The 16127-nt window shown below is 37.8% G+C and overlaps 1 protein-coding gene and 1 pseudogene across 7 annotated transcripts in view; one reads left to right on the top strand and one right to left on the bottom strand.

Annotated features, from left to right (window-relative positions):
- AUH (AU RNA binding methylglutaconyl-CoA hydratase) overlaps nucleotides 1–16127 on the top strand; it is a 174802-nt gene that overhangs the window by 44168 nt on the left and 114507 nt on the right. The gene's annotated exons all lie outside the window — the stretch shown is intronic.
- Nucleotides 14278–14360, bottom strand: LOC112066754 (uncharacterized; annotated as a pseudogene).

Here is a 16127-nt window from a genome sequence, read left to right as displayed (position 1 = left end):
TGGTGGCGCAGCGGTTGCGCGTCCGCCTGCCGATGCAGGGGAACCGGGTTCGCGCCCCGGTCTGGGAGGATCCCACGCGCCGCGGAGCGGCTGGGCCCATGAGCCATGACCGCTGGGCCTGCGCGTCCGGAGCCTGTCCTCCACAACGGGAGAGGCCACAGCGGAGGGAGGCCAGCATACCACACACACAAAAAAAAAAAAAAAAAAAAAGAATAGGGACAGGACCTGCACCAGTGGGAGAGCGCTGTGAAGGAGGAAAGGTTTCCACACACTAGAAGCCCCTTCGCGGGCGGAGACTGCAGGCGGCGGAGTGGGGAAGCTTCGGAGCCACGGAGGAGAGCGCAGTAACGGGGTGCGGCGGGCAAAGCGGAGAGATTCCCGCACAGAGGATTGGTGCCGACCAGCACTCACTAGCCTGAGAGGCTTGTCTGCTCACCCGCCTGGACGGGCGGGGCCTGAGAGCTGAGGCTCGGGGCTTCGGTGGATTGCAGGGAGAGGACTGGTGGTGTGAACACAGCCTGAAGGGGTTAGTGCACCACGGCTAGCCGGGAGGGAGTCCGGGAAAAAGTCTGGACCTGCCGAAGACGCAAGAGGCTTTTTCTTCCCTCTTTGCTTCCTGGGGTGCGAGGAGAGGGGATTAAGCGCTCTGCTTAAAGGAGCTCCAGAGACGGGCGCGAGCCACGGCTATCAGCGCGGACACCAGAGACGGGCATGAGATGCTAAGGGTGCTGCTGCAGCCACCAAGAAGCCTATGTGCGAGCACAGGTCACTCTCCACACCTCCCCTCCTGGGAGCCTTTGCAGCCCGCCACTGCCAGGGTCCCAGGATCCAGGAATAACTTCCCTGGGAGAATGCACAGCACGCCTCAGGCTGGTGCAACGTCACGCTGGCCTCTGCCGCCACAGGCTCGCCCTGCATCCGAAGCCCTCCTTCCCGCTGGCCTGAGTGAGCCAGAGCCCCCAAATCAGCTGCTCCTTTACCCCCGTCCTGTCTGAGTGAAGAGCAGATGCCCTCAGGCGACCTACACGCAGAGGCGGGTCCAAATCCAAAGCTGAACCCCTGGAGCTGTGCGAACAAAGAAGAGAAAGGGAAATCTCTCCCAGCAGCCTCAGAAGCCACAAACAATTTGATGTACCCTGCATTGGTAGAATACCTGAATAGACAATGAATCATCCCAAATTGAGGAGGTGGACTTTGGGAGCAAGATATATTAAATTTTTCCCCTTTTTCTCTTTTTGTGAATGTGTATATGTATGCTTCTGTGTGAGATTTTGTCTGTATAGCTTTGCTTTCACCGTTTGTCCTAGGGTTCTGACTGTCCCCCCTTTTTTTTTTTTTTAACTTTTTAAAATTTTTCTTAATAATTACTTTTTATTTTAATAACTTTATTTTATTTTATCCTACTTTATTTTATCCTCTTTCTTTACCTCTTTCTTTCCACCTTCCTTCCTTCCTTCCTCTCTCTCTTTCTCTCTCTTTCTTTCTCTCTTTCTTTCTTTTTCCTTTTCTTTCCTTTCCTTTCCTCTTCTCTTCTCTTCTTTTCCTTTCCTTTCCTTTCCTTTCTTTTCTTTTCTATTTTTTCTCCCTTTTATTCTGAGTTGTGTGGATTAAAGGCTCTTGGTGCTCCAGCCAGGTGTCAGGGCTGTGTCTCTGTGGTGGGAGAACCAACTTCAGGACACTGGTCCACGAGAGACCTCCCAGCTCCACGTAATATCAAATGACGAAAATCTCCCAGAGATATCCATCTCAACACCAAGACCCAGCTTCACTCAATGACCAATAAGCTACAGTGCTGGACACCCTGTAGCAAAAAACGAGCAAGACAGGAACACAGCCCCATCCATTAGCAGAGAGGCTGTCTAAAATCATAATAAGGTTACAGACACCCCAAAACACACCACCAGAAAGGCAAGATCCAGCCTCATCCATCAGAACACAAGCACTAGTCCCCTCAACCAGGGAACCTACTCAACCCACTGAACCAATCTTAGCCACTGGGAACAGACACCAAAAACAACGGGAACTATGAACCTGCAGCCTGCAAAAAAGAGACCCCAAATACAGTAAGGTAAGCAAAATGAAAAGACAGAAAAACACATAGCAGATGAAGGAGCAAGGTGAAAACCCACCAGACCTAACAAATGAAGAGGAAATAGACAGTCTACTTGAAAAAGAATTCAGATTAATGATAGTAAAGATAAACCAAAATCTTGAAAATAGAATACACAAAATGCAGGAAACATTTAACAAGGACCTAGAACAACTAAAGAGGAAGCAAGCAACGATGAACAACACAATAATTGAAATTAAAAATACTCTAGATGGGATCAATATCAGAATAACTGAGGCAGAAGAATGGATAAGTGACCTGGAAGATAAAATAGTGGAAATAACTACTGCAGAGCAGAATAAAGAAAAAAGAATGAAAAGAACTGAGGACAGTCTCAGAGACCTCTGGGACAACATTAAACGCACCAACATTCGAATTATAGGAGTCCCAGAAGAAGAAGAGAAAAAGAAAGGGACTGAGAAAATATTTGAAGAGATTATAGTTGAAAACTTCCCTAATATAGGAAAGAAAATAGTCAATCAAGTCCAGGAAGCACAGAGAGTCCCATACAGGATAAACCCAAGGAGAAACACGCCAAGACACATAATAATCAAACTGTCAAAAATTAAATACAAAGAAAACATATTAAAAGCAGCAAGGGAAAAACAACAAATAACACACAAAGGAATCCCCATAAGGTTAACATCGGATCTTTCAGCAGAAACTCTCCAAGCCAGAAGGGAGTGGCAGGACATATTTAAAGTGATGAAGGAAAAAAACCTACAACCAAGATTACTCTACCCAGCAAGGATCTCATTCAGATTTGATGGAGAAATTAAAACCTTTACAGACAAGCAAAAGCTGAGAGAGTTCAGCACCACCAAACCAGCTTTACAACAAATGCTAAAGGAACTTCTCTAGGCAAGAAACACAAGAGAAGGAAAAGACCTACAAGAACAACCCGAAACAATTCAGTAAATGGTAATAGAACCATACATATCGATAATTACCTTAAATGTAAATGGATTAAATGCTCCCACCAAAAGACACAGACTGGCTGAATGGAAACAAAAACAAGACCCATATATATGCTGTCTACAAGAGACCCACTTCAGACCTAGGGACACATACAGACTGAAAGTGAGGGGATGGAAAAAGATATTCCATGCAAACCAAAAAACCAGCTTTACAACAAATGCTAAAGGAACTTCTCTAGGCAAGGAACAGAAGAGAAGGAAAAGACCTACAAGAACAAACCCGAAACAATTAAAAAAATGGTAATATATATAGGAACATACATATCGATAATTACCTTAAATGTAAATGGATTAAATGCTCCCACCAAAAGACACAGACTGGCTGAATGGATACAAAAACAAGACCCATATATATGCTGTCTAAAAGAGACCAACTTCAGACCTAGGGACACATACAGACTGAAAGTGAGGGGATGGAAAAAGATATTCCATGCAAATGGAAATCAAAAGAAAGCTGGAGTAGCAATTCTTATCTCAGACAATATAGACTTTAAAATAAAGACTATTACAAGAGACAAAGAAGGACACTACATAATGATCAAGGGATCAATCCAAGAAGAACATAAAACAATTGTAAATATTTATGTCCCCAACATAGGAGCACCTCAATACATAAGGGAAATGCTAACACCCATAAAGGGGAAATCAACAGTAACACAATCATAGTAGAGGACTTTAACACCCCACTTTCACCACTGGACAGATCATCCAAAGTGAAAATAAATAAGGAAACACAAGTTTTAAATGATACATTAAACTAGATGGACTTAATTGATATTTATAGGACATTCCATCCAAAAAGAACAGAATACACATTTTTCTCAAGTGCTTCTGGAACATTCTCCAGGATAGATTATATCTTGGGTCACAAATCTAGCCTTGTTAAATTTAAGAAAATTGAGATCGTATCCAGTATCTTTTCTGACCACAACGCTATGAGGCTAGATATCAGTTACAGGAAAAGATCTGTAACAAATACAAACACATGGCGGCTAAACAATACACTACTTAATAATGAAGTGATTACTGAGGAAATCAAAAATACCTAGAAACAAATGACAGTGGAGACATGATGACCCAAAACCTATGGGATGCAGCAAAAGCAGTTCTAAGAGGGAAGTTTATAGCAATACAGTCCTACCTTAAGAAACAGGAAACATCTTGAATAAACTACCTAATCTTTGATCTAAAGTAGTTAGAGAAAGAAGAACAAAAAAACCCAAATTTAGCTGAAGGAAAGAAATCATAAAGATCAGATCAGAAATAAATGAAAGAGAAGGAAACAATAGCAAAGATCAATAAAACTAAAAGCTGGTTCTTTGAGACGATAAACAAATTTGATAAACCATTAAAGACTCAAATCAGTAGCATTAGAAATGAAGAAGGAGAAGTAACAACTGACACTGCAGAAATACAAAAGATTATGAGAGATTACTACAGGCAACTCTATGCCAATAAAATGGACAACCTGGAAGAAATGTACAAATTCTTAGAAATGTAAAACCTGCTGAGACTGAACCAGGAAGAGATGGAAAATATAACAGACCAATCCCAAGCACTGAAATTGAAACTGTGATTGAAAATCTTCCAATAAACAAAAGCCCAGGACCAGATGGCTTCACAGGCGAATTCTATCAAACATTTAGAGAAGAGCTAACACCTGTCCTTCTCATACTCTTCCAAAAGATAGCAGAGGGAGGAACACTCCCAAACTCATTCAATGAGGGCACCATCACCCTCATACCAAAACCAGACAAAAACGTCACAAAGAAAGAGAACTACAGGCCAATATCACTGATGAACATAGATGCAAAAATCCTCAACAAACTACTAGCAAACAGAATCCAACAGCACATTAAAAGGATCATACACCATGATCAAGTGGGTTTTATTCCAAGAATGCAAGGATTCTTCAATATATGCAAATCAAATAACGTGATACACCATATCAACAAACTGAAGGAGAAAAACTGTATGATCATCTCAATAGATGCAGAGAAAGCTTTTGACAAAATTCAACACCCATTTATGATAAAAACCCTGCAGAAAGTAGGCATAGAGGGAACTTTCCTCAACATAATAAAGGCCATATATGACAAACCCACAGCCAACATCGTCCTCAATGGTGAAAAACAGAAACCACTTCCACTAAGATCAGGGACAAGACAAGGTTGCCCACTCCCCCCACTCTTATTCAACATAGTTTTGGAAGTTCTAGCCACAGCAATCAGAGAAGAAAAAGAAATAAAAGGAATCCAAATAGGAAAAGAAGAAGTAAAGCTGTCACTGTTTGCAGATGACATGATACTATACATAGAGAATCCTAAGGAGGCTACCAGGAAACTACTAGAGCTAATCAATGAATTTGGCAAAGTAGCAGGATACAAAATTAATGCACAGAAATCTCTGGCATTCTTATACACTAATGATGAAAAATCTGAGAGTGAAATTAAGAAAACACTCCCATTTACCATTGCAACAAAAAGAATAAAATATCTAGGAATAAACCTACCTAAGGAGACAAAAAACTTGTATGCAGAAAACTATAAGACACTGATGAAAGAAATTAAAGATGATACAAATAGGTGGAGAAATATACCATGTTCTTGGATTGGAAGAATCAACATTGATACAAAATTAACGCACAGAAATCTCTGGCATTCTTATACACTAATGATAAAAATCTGAGAGTGAAATTAAGAAAACACTCCCATTTGCCATTGAACAAAAAGAATAAAATATATAGGAATAAACCTACCTAAGGAGACAAAACATCTATATGCAGAAAATAATAAGATGCTGATGAAATAAATTAAAGATTATACAAATAGATGGAGAGATATACCATGTTCTTGGATTGGAAGAATCAACATTGTGAAAATGACTCTACTACCCAAAGCAATCTACAGACTCAATGCAATCCCTATCAAACTACCAAGGGTATTTCTCAGAACCAGAAGTTAAAAATGATACAAATAGGTGGAGAAATATACCATGTTCTTGGATTGGAAGAACCAACATTGTGAAAATGACTCTACTACCCAAAGCAATCTACAGATTCAATGCAATACCTATCAAACTACCACTAGCATTTTTTACAGAACTAGAAAAAAAAATTTCACAATTTGTATGGAAACACAAAAGACCCCGAATAGCCAAAGCAATCTTGAGAACGAAAAATGGAGCTGGAGGAATCAGGCTCCCTGACTTCAGACTATACTACAAGGCCATAGTAATCAAGACAGTATGGTACTGGCACAAAAACAGAAATATAGATCAATGGAACAGGATAGAAAGCCCAGAGATAAACCCACACACATATGGTCACCTTATCTTTGATAAAGGAGGGAAGGATATACAGTGGAGAAAAGACAGCCTCTTCAATAAGTGGTGCTGGGAAAACTGGACAGCTACATGTAAAAGTATGAAATTAGAACAATCCCTAACACCACACACAAGAATAAACTCAAAATGGGTTAAAGACCTAAATGTAAGGCCAGACACTATCAAACTCTTAGAGGAAAACATAGGCAGAACACTCTATGACATAAATCACAGCAAGATCCTTTTTGACCCGCCTCCTAGAGAAATGGAAATAAAAACAAAAATAAACAAATGGGACCTAATGAAACTTAAAAGCTTTTGCACAGCAAAGGATACCATAAACAAGACCAAAAGACAACCCTCAGAATGGGAGAAAATAGTTGCAAATGAAGCAACTGACAAAGGATTAATCTCCAAAATTTATAAGCAACTCATGCAGCTCAATAAAAAAACAATGGGCCCGTGAGCCATGGCAGTGGGCCCGTGAGCCATGGCCGCTGAGCCGGTGCGTCTGGAGCCTGTGTTCTGCAACGGGAGAGGCCACGGCAGTGAGAGGCCCACGTACGCAAAAAAAGAAAAAACAAAAAAACAACAAAAAAAAAAACAAACAAAAAACAAGCAACCCAGTCCAAAAATGGGCAGAAGACCTAAATAGACATTTCTCCAAAGAAGATATACAGATTACCAACAAACACATGAAAGAATGCTCAACATCATTAATCATTAGAGAAATGCAAATCAAAACTACAATGAGATATCATCTCACACCGGTCAGATTGGCCATCACCAAAAAATCTAGAAACAATAAATGCTGGAGTGGGTGTGGAGGAAACAGAACACTCTTGCACTGTTGGTGAGAATGTAAATTGATACAGCCACTATGGAGAACAGTATGGAGGTTCCTTAAAAAATTACAAATAGAACTACCATACGACCCAGCAATCCCACTACTGGGCATATACCCCGAGAAAACCATAATTCAAAAAGAATCATGTACCGAAATGTTCATTGCACCTCTATTTACAATAGCCAGGACATGGAAACAACCTAAGTGTCCATCAACAGATGAATGGATAAAAAAGATTTGGCACATATATACAATGGAATATTACTCAGCCACAAAAAGAAACGAAATTGAGTTATTTGTAGTGAGGTGGATGGACCTAGAGTCTGTCATACAGAGTGAAGTAAGTCAGAAGGAGAAAAACAAGAACTGTATGCTAACACATATATATGGAATCTAAGAAAAAAAATGTCATGAAAAGCTTAGGGGTTGGATGGGAATAAAACACAGACCTACTAGAGCATGGCCTAGAGGATATGGGAATGGGGAACGGGAAGCTGTGCCAAAGTGAGAGAGCGGCATGGACATATATACACTACCAAACGTAGGGTGGATAGCTAGTGGGAAGCAGCCCCATGGTACAGGGAGATCAGCTAGGTGGTTTGTGACCACCTAGAGGGGTGGGATCGGGAGGGTCGGAGGGAGGGCGATGCAAGAGGGAAGAGAAATGGGAACATACGTATATGTATAACTGATTCACTTTGTTGTAAAGCAGAAACTAACACACCATTGTAAAGTAATTATACTCCAATAAAGATGTTAAAAAAAATAGGGAGGGAGATGGAGGGAGAAAAAAAGAACTAATGGAAATAGGGGGGGAGATGGAGGGAGAAAAAAAGAACTAATGGGCTAAATATCCTAAAATGCAATTGTAGAAATAAATTCAAATTTATTACCTATCATAGTCAATGTAAGTGTACTAAATTCTTGAATTAGAAGACCAGCAACGGCTGGCTTAAGAAAAGTTATCACTAAGCTGCGTATAAGAAACACCGAAAGCGTAAGGACATTGAAAGTTGAAGAGTAGAAAAAGATATACCACTCTAATACTGACTAAAAGAAAGCTGGTATAACTATATTGATATCAAAGGAAATAGACTTTAAAACAAATTTTTATTAGAGATAATTATTAGAGATAAAGAAGGTCACTACATAATCATAAAAGATTCTATTTCCCTTGTAGATATGATGATTCTCAGCTTTTTTTGCTGTTAGAAATAGCCTCAAAATATACAGTGCAAAAATTGATATCACCCTAAGGAAAAACGGACAAATCCACCACCATAATGGGAATTTTTAGCACTTTTCTTAGTTGATGATAGATTAAACAAGGAAAAAGTAAGTCTATAGGAGATTTGAATACGTCAGTTAGTAAACTTAACCCTTATATCGTCAGAGTCCCCTGGACCCAGCTTTAATTTCCTAGTTTCTTTTTTGAACAATTTTGCTTGTATGGATTGAAGTTTTATGACTTTCATTCTTTCTTAGAGGTCTTCTGAAGAACAGAAAATTTACTTTAAAAAAGAAAATTAAAACTCCTTTTCTCTTGCAGTTACTGTATGGGTTCATTGGAATGTTTTATGAATCTAAGATGCTGTGGGTTCTTATATCAGTGTATCTTTATATTGGTAATTTCATCATCCTAGGAATGATTTTTATCATTACTCTTTAATTCTTCCCAACTATGCTAAGAAAAACTAAGAAAATGTAAGAAAGATGGAATTGTCTAGAAAGATGTTGTAGAGGTCAAATCATGCTATAGCATTATCTTTTTTTTATTGCATTGCCTCAGGAGTTGCACACATTTTAAGAAAATATAACTGAAGTCTGGAGGTACCATCTTTGTAGTCATTCTTTTAGTTATCACTGAACACAGTTGAGAATTTAGAATTTTCATTTTCTACACATAATGGTACAAGAGTAGAAAAGTTGACAGAGGAAGACATTTCACAGTTATTAGATGGGTAAAATAATGGTCAAAAGTGACAGCAGACTGTAGGCCCTAATCATGATGGTGAACTTGATCGTATGAGTGAAATCTTAGACTGTGAGTTATCAGATGACAATATCCTACATGAATTTTCTTGAACTCAAGAATTGATGAGTGAGCAGTATATTTCTGTGGTTTCTATAAAGGAAGTATGGAATTTGCATCCAGTTAGTCTTTAGGTAGGAAGGACTTCGCCATGAATTATTTTGTGTATTTTGTGACAAGAAGTTGGACTATGTGACATATTCTCGCATTTCATATGATGATGTATATGACCATTTATTTGATACAGCTTGTAATTGAAGAGTGTTGAAGGCAGGTGTGTATACAGAGGTGACAGGAAGGGACTATATTGTATAGAAAAGAAAACAAATCATTGATCATTTTGATGGATGTTTATAAATCTAAAAATGAATATTTACAATCAGGGAACAATGAATATGGCTGTCCTCAACAAGTTTATGAGCCATCCAAATTTTCAAAAGCACAGCATTTCTACAATGCAAGTTCAAGAAGAAGCAGAAGTAATGATCATTTAGTAGAGCTATATTTGAAATCTGGAATCAGATTTTATAAAACTATGTGTCCCATGTTCATGTGTGTCAGTTGATGACCACTTTCATTCAGATGATATAACCCTTTTCATATGTGTTCGTGTGTGTATGTGTGTGTGATATATGTAAGTATGTGAGTATACATATGCATACACTATGCATTTGTAGGTATGTATATGTATAATACACATGTGCACATATCAGGAAAATATAAAAATATATGGATTTTATGTATTTAAATTTTGACTAAAATTTCCAACTAATTTGATTTTTTATTGTCCTTTTATTTTTCTGTAAATTATTTATAAAGTGACCTAAATATTAAATAAAATATTAATACAAAGAGTCTATCAGCCCAGCTGATAAAGGGTGTTGATTATTTTTCCTGGCCTACGGAGGGTTAATGTAATGTACCTGTGTGGATCATTGCCCTCAGCAGTTGATGACTGTGCATCTCTTTTAAGCACACATGGAATATTCATGAAAATTAACCATCTGCTTGGCTGTAAAACCTGCACAGATTTCAAAGGCTGAATTCTGTGGCTACAGGCAGTTAAGGTACAAGTCATTTACAAAAGTAATTAGAAAAAGTCCCCTACAGTGGGGAATTTAAAATAATTTCTAAATAACTTACAGCTCAACAAAGGAATCTTAATGGAAATTAGAACATATTCAGAATTAAATTCTAACAAAATACTTTACAAGTTGTGTAATATAGTTTAGATTGTACTTTTTTTTTTTTTTTTTTTTTTTGCGGTACGCGAGGCTCTCACTGTTGTGGCCTCTCCCGTTGCGGAGCACAGGCTCCGGACACGCAGACTCAGCGGCCATGGCTCACGGGCCTAGCCGCTCTGCGGCATGTGGGATCTTCCCGGACCGGGGCACGTACCTGTGTCCCCTGCGTCGGCAGGCGGACTCTCAACCCCTGTGCCACCAGGGAAGCCCCAGATTGTACTTTAAGAAAGAATAAATGCTCAAGATGAATAAACTAAGAATCCAATTTTTAAAAATGACAAAAGTGACTACAGAATAAACCCAGATAGGGTAGAAGGAAAGAACTGAAGATGAACATAGACTTATGACTTGGAAAAATACACAGTAAGTAATAGGATAATAAAGTCCAAAGTTGGTTTTTCAAAAGTCAAATAGCCAAATTTCTGACAAGATTTATCAAGGGTGAGGGAATAACTAAACAATATTCAGATTGAAAAAGGATCTCATAGGTATAAACTTCACAGAGATTAATCTGGTAAGATAATATTAAGAATGATGTCAGTGAATTTGAAATTTTAAGTGGAATAGGTAAATTATTAGAAAATAAAACTTGACCAAAACTGACTTAAGAAATAGAAAACCTGACTGGTCCCATAACAGTGAAAACACTTGGTCTCCATGACTACAGAGGAACATTCTATCCAGACATTTCATGGAACAGATAATTCCAGTCTTACATATATTCTTTGATAAGTTAAAAAAAGAAAGACCCTTTCTCAGCTGCTTTTCTGAGGCTAGAATAACCCTGATACAACCACCATACAACAGCAGTACAGGAGAGGAGAACAGACATATCTCCTGGTTTTAGGTAGACTCTTCCCCAGGACACAGGGAGCATCTGTTCCATCTGGTGCTTTTTGGAGGTTAAGATGCAGATTGAGCTATCTGGAAATCCTTGCTTATCTTGACCTGATGTTTTGGTTGGATGGAGGAGATGAAAGTCTATTTGGAGCGGGAGCAAAAAAGACCAGGGTGCTTTGGATTGATAGTTCATGTACATAAACTGGAGCAAATCTGAAATGATGACTTTGTTCACTGCACAGTAATGTTCTACAAAATTGAGACATTTCATCTTTTGCTACTAAGAAAAATGCAGCTTAAAGCTACCATTTCTCACCTGTTAGATGAGCAGAACTTAATAAGTGTGGCAATACCAGGCACTGGTAATAATGTGGAGCAATGCACTGCTGGTGATAATGTATGGAGGTGGAATTACTTTGGAAAAACAATTTGGTAATAACTTTTAAAGATCATTTGCACTTCACATGACCCAGCACCTGTACTCCGAGGGAAATGACTTAAAGCAGTTATCCCCCAGACTGAGGTTGGGTTCTCCTCTAGGCATTCAGGAGATACAGATTGTTTAAAAGGGACCTAGCTGATAACTTCTATGTACTTTTTTGTAGAACTTTTCAGGCTGATCTGCAGGTTAAGTTACTCTTTACCATCTTCTCTTTCATAGTTGCTCTTCTTGCACTTTACAGTAGTCAATCCTGATTTTGCCTTTTTTTACTTCCTTGACCCAGGGAGGAAGAAAGCTCTGAATTGCTATAAAAGGGTATTTTAAAATACTAATGTTGAGAATTTCAACTAGGAAACTGTTCTTATTCTGGCAGTTTCCAATTCATTGCTTTCAGCATAATTTAAGGACAGTAAAGTTTTTATGGAATTGTTAAATGCTTCTTGATAATGTGATTTTTCAAGAGCTGGCTCTAAAGGAGTTGAAAGAATTGGGTGACATTGCTGAAGTATTCTAGCAATAAATGATTTTCATGCATAGATATATGAAATAATGGAAGGAGGGAAGGTCGTCTTATCTATCTCATTGAGATACATTTCCCAAAAAAGTTTACTTTTAATATCTAGTTGTTATCAGATTTGTAATATATTTATGCTTCAATCAATTTTATGTTAATAATGCTTGTAGTGCAAAGTCAGTCCAGAGGAAAACTTCTAAACAGTGCTTCATGGTTACAGGGAATTTAATAAAAATTAATTCAGTTTATACAATATATATGTTTTGTTGCAAAGAAATGTGACAGTGGTCAAAAGAAGAATTTTAAGCATAAAAGCTGATTGCATCAGAAAAAAATCGCAGCGAAGTGTAGAAATACAACACTTCATAAAGTTGTTCATAAAGAAAATAAATGACGTATTTCTTATCGTTAAGCAAGGATTTGTTTCTTGTTTTAGACGTGAATGATTTTCAGAGTCAAGTCACTGGTATGTAGATTCCACTGGATGCATTGACAATGGTATATATCAGTTGTATTTTAAGGTGCCAGTGTTTATAGTGCACTGCAATCCTTGCAACTGTTTAAATTATGAAAAATTTTAGATGTCAGTATAAAACTGTTCAAGGGAGTGCATCGTTTTTCAAAATTCTTTTCAGCTGTAATGGGAACAGAAAATGTTGAAGACCACTGACTTGGAGCATTAGCTCTCAAGGGGGATGGTAACACTCATTAGGGAAGATATTAGAATTTAGGGGGACATTTTTGCTTGTCACAATGACTGAAGGGCTTTACTGCCATTTGGTTATTGGGGACCAAGGAAGCTAGGTATCCTGCAATGTACAACAAAGAATATTATCATTGTTTTCCATAACTTTTCTACTCACTGGACTAGTCTGCAACAAAGATAAATAGGTAGAAATTTACTACATAGTAATCCTGAAGCATATTCAGAAGAAGGAATTTATAAAAAAAAGTCCAAGGATTTTAGGAGAGGACCATTTTAGTGGGCAATATTTAAATTAACTATATTCTCTCAGAATTGTTAAATAATATATTAACTCCATGCATTGTCTACTTGGGGTGTTACGTTTCTGATTACTACATATTTAGGTGAAAAGAGTTTGTGGTAGATACTGCAAAAGCAATACAAATAATTAAAAATATGTAACTTAGAACCAAATATTAAATTATCAGGAATATATGGACTACAGAGATCTTACTGAATTTTATTATACTTTCTCAGTAAGACCAGTGTGATCATACTATTTAATATTGTAACGTGGTTCACAATTTTACTTCCCTCTGTATTCTAGATTCACACTTTCCTGTTATTTTTACTCCCAAATATTTATCACTTTTTATCTTGGTTATATATTATATTTATTTTTTAGTATCTTTTTGTCCCCCTTGTTTAGAAACATAGTGTAAGAGGAGAGGGTGGGAGACAGAAAGAGCAGCCCTTTTGAGGAGTTTGGCTTTTAAAAAAAGGAGGAGAGAAATTGGTGGTAGCTGGAGCAGGTAATGTGTATGGAGTCAGGATTTTATTTTTGTCATTTTTTTTCATTTGTTTTTTGGGCAGGCAAGTTGGATTTATTGGTGGGCGTGAGTAAGGGAAAGCACCACGGCTTTCATGAGTGCAGGGTCTGCCGTTTGTCCAGGGGGCCCACGATTAGGGATGTATTTGACCCGTAGTCATCCAGGATGATCCACTTTTCTGCCACCATGTCTTCAGATTCATCCACTTCTAGGAGATGTGGGTCTTCTGGGGCCCAGAAACTTGAACTTGGCCGTGCGTAGGGCCTTAATCACTTGCTCCTTGTTCTGCAGTTTGGTGCAGATGGATGTGATGACTTGGCCAGTGTGGACTCTGGCCACTGCGTGCTGGGGCTTTCCAAAGGCACCCTGTATACCTGTCTGGAGCCTAGATTAGGCACAGCATGATGTCAGACATGAATGTCCACTGGTAAGGGCTGTCTCGAAGGTCCTTTAGGGCAACCCATACAAGCAACAGGCTGCATGCATTACCAAGGAAGCTGCTTTTTTTTTTTTAGTGCCTTAGTTAATCTGTTTTTTTTTTTTTAACATCTTTATTGGAGTATAATTGCTTTACAATGGTGTGTGTGTGTGGCTGCTTTTTGCAGCCATTGCACACCAGGCCTCCACAGAGAAAAGAGGCCTAATTGGCTGCCGAAGGAATTTTTTTTTTAACATAAATTTTTAAATTGAATTATAATATACATAGGGAAAATTGCACAAACTGTAAGTAATAAATTTCTGCAAAATGAACTCACCTGGGCAATCACCACCCAAATTAAGAAATGAACACTACCATTACCAGCACACCATAATTCATCCCTTATGCTTCTTCCTATCATTAACCATCTCTCACCCAAGAGATAGTGGAGGTTTTTCTGATTTTTATTACCAAATACTAATTTTACCTGTTTTCGAACTTTATGTAACTGGAATTATCCAGCATGTATCTTTTAAGGTTGACTTCTTCTCAACACGGTTGTGAGATTCAGTATGTACTGTTCATCTAGGAATAGTGTATTCGTATTTGTGGGAATATTTAACAATTTATTCATTTTGCTGTTGATGAATGTTTGGGGTGTTGCTGGTTTCAGCTATTCTGAATAATGCTTCTGTGAATACGCTTATACGTGTCCTTTAGTGTACATATCATGTGTTTCTGTTGGGTGTGTATACTTGGGATGGTGATTTTTTTTTTTACCAGTTTTACTCCCAGCAGCATTAAATCAGAGTTCTCATTGCGCTATACCTTTACCAACACTTTAGCACTGTACTGCTTATAAAACTATCTGTGTTTGTAATCAGTGTTTCCTTGATGATTAGTCATGTTGTATTCCTTTTCATCTCTTTATTAGCCAATGTTATATTCTCTTTCGTGAATTATCTGTATGAATCTTTTGCCTATATTTTATAGTTGGGTTATTTATATTTTTCTTCCTGATTTATAGTTCTTTACATGCACAGGACACATGTATTTAAGATACCATTTCCCAGTCTTTTACTTGCATATTCACTTGCTTAATGTTGTCCTTTGATGAACAGAAGTTTTTAATTTTAAAGAACTCTAGTGTTTTCCTTTTAAAAGTGTTGGAAAAACCTTTTAAAAATCTTTGTCTATACCAAAATCTTGAAGCTATCTGGATATTTTCATTTAGAAGTTATTTGTTTTACGTTTCAAATTTAGGCTGTAATGCACGATTGACTGATTTGTTTGTGTATATGATACGAAGGCTCAGGAATTATTTTTCCCCATATGAACCTTCAGTGGTCCCAACCCCATTTATTGGAATGTTCCAGCAGTGCCATCTTTGTCATAAATCAAGCAGGTCTTTTCTGGACTTGCTATTCTGTTCCATTGCTCTGTTTCTCTATCTTTGAGCCAGTGTCCCATTTTCTTAATTACAGTAGCTTTATAATACATCTTTTTAAATATAAATTCTCCAGCTTTTTCTTCTTCAAGATTATCTTGACTATTCTTGGGCTTTTGCATATCCGCTTTGTCAATTTCTAAAAAGCATTGGGATTTTGATTGGAACCGCATCGAATCTATTAATTTGGAGAGAATTTACCTCTTTTAGTATGGAATCTTCTAACACATGAAATGATATATTCCTCCATTTATTTAGGACTTCTTTAATTTAGATTTTGTAGGTTTTTGTGTCAAGATTTTATACATCTTTTATTAGATTTATTCCTTGGCTCTTTGATTTTTGAATGTTAATATAAATGGTATCTTTTTAAAATTTCACAAATTTGTTTTGCTAGTACATAGAAAGTTGATTTAT

This window comes from Physeter macrocephalus, chromosome 9 (genome assembly GCF_002837175.3).
Source record: "Physeter macrocephalus isolate SW-GA chromosome 9, ASM283717v5, whole genome shotgun sequence".
Taxonomy (NCBI): domain Eukaryota; kingdom Metazoa; phylum Chordata; class Mammalia; order Artiodactyla; family Physeteridae; genus Physeter; species Physeter macrocephalus.
Note: the sequence above shows the minus strand (reverse complement) of the source record. Positions and strands in the feature narration are given on the sequence as shown.